The 1,627-nt window shown below is 38.8% G+C and overlaps 1 non-coding gene across 1 annotated transcript; it reads right to left on the bottom strand.

Annotated features, from left to right (window-relative positions):
- Positions 1-836: 836 nt before the first annotated feature.
- LOC140851321 (small nucleolar RNA R71) lies at positions 837-942 on the bottom strand. Its single transcript, XR_012134072.1, has one exon. It is a non-coding gene; the product is annotated as a small nucleolar RNA R71 (small nucleolar RNA).
- Positions 943-1,627: the final 685 nt, after the last annotated feature.

The raw sequence follows: 1,627 nt of genomic DNA, 5'->3' as shown, positions 1-1,627 counted from the left end.
GACTGACCTGGCCAACTTAGTTGGTGTCTAAGGAAAGCAACGAGCAGGGAACCTCCCACATCTTACGCTTACCTGGCCGAGTCAGTTAGTCAGTCTTGAGCTTGGAGTGCTCAAAAGCAATCTTGAAAGTTAGGAGCTGTCTAGATCTAAGTTAACCTTAGGATAGAGAGTCTATGATTGTTTAAGTTGATTGCAATTAACATCTAAACATTAATTAATTTCTCCCTTTTCATAGATTTAAGATTCTTAGGTTCTTCTCTTTAGATTTTCTTCATTCTTTTCTCACTTTATTATAAAAATATATATTATAAAAAAAAAAAAAAATATTTCTGTGTGTGCTCTACAGTATAATTGTAAGGTGTATGCTTGGCCGTAGATCGTTACGACCAGAAATCCAACCTTTTGATCCCGAAATAGAAAGAACCTTTAGAGCCAACAGACATAAAAAGATGGACCGAAATCAGGAGAATGATCCACCCAAGCAATTGAAGGAGTACTTTACTCCTTCCACATATACCTACTCTCCTTGTATTCAAGTACCCCCTGTGGAGGCCACTCAATATGAAATTAAGTCCAGTATAATCCAAATGTTACCTTCATTTTATGGACTTAGTAATGAAGACCCTTATAAACATCTTGAAGAATTTCTTGAGATATGCTCAACTGTCAAAATTCACAACTTCTCCGATGATGCTCTTAGGTTGAAATTATTCCCTTTTTCACTTAAGGACAAAGCCAAATACTGGCTACATACTTTGGATTCCATGACTATATCAACCTGGGACCAGCTGCAAGGAGAGTTTCTCAAGAAATATTTTCCCATAGGAAAAACTAATCAAATAAGGAAAGCCATAACTAGTTTTTCCCAATTAGATGGAGAAATGTTTCATGAAACACGGGAGAGATTAAAAGACCTTATTAGAAAATGTCCCCACCATGCTGTACCCAAGTGGCAGTTAATCCAATGTTTTTATGATGGGCTCTCTGAAAGACATCGACAAATGGTCGATGCATCATGCGGTGGGACATTTATGCTGAAAAGTGAGGATGAGGCATGGCAACTGTTTGAAATTTTAAGTGAAAATTCATTACATCATATGTCTGCCTCTATTAGAGATAAACCCATGTTAAACTCAAAAAGAGGTGGAATATATGAAGTAGGAAATGCCATAGATATCCATCAAAAGGTAGATGAACTGTCCCAAAAATTAGATCGTCTTCTAAACACTGGACAATCTCCGATTCCACCTAATCCAATCCAAGAAGTTTGTGCATTGTGTGCAAGTCCAAACCATTTTGTTAGTGAATGCCCAGCCGCACCCCAATTTCCTGAGTTTGTGCACGAGCAGGTTCAGCAAGTCCAACAAGCTCGCAGACCAGGAAACGATCCATATTCGAACACTTATAACCCCGGCTGGAGAAACCATCCAAATTTTTCCTGGAGACCACAACCAGTGGTTGGTCCTGCCACATCTCGACCTCAATATCAGGATCCAACATATAGGTATGGACCATACCAGCAATTTCAAAATGTTCCTCAACCGTCTACTACTGGTCACAGTTCAGCTTTTGAGGAAAAAGTCCTGAAAGCACTAGAAAGATTAGAAGTCAACACTCAGACCCTTAA

The sequence above is a fragment of the Elaeis guineensis genome, chromosome 8 (assembly GCF_000442705.2).
Source record: "Elaeis guineensis isolate ETL-2024a chromosome 8, EG11, whole genome shotgun sequence".
Lineage (NCBI taxonomy): Eukaryota > Viridiplantae > Streptophyta > Magnoliopsida > Arecales > Arecaceae > Elaeis > Elaeis guineensis.
The sequence above is the reverse complement of the archived record's forward strand: the minus strand, read 5'-3'. Positions and strand labels throughout refer to the sequence as shown.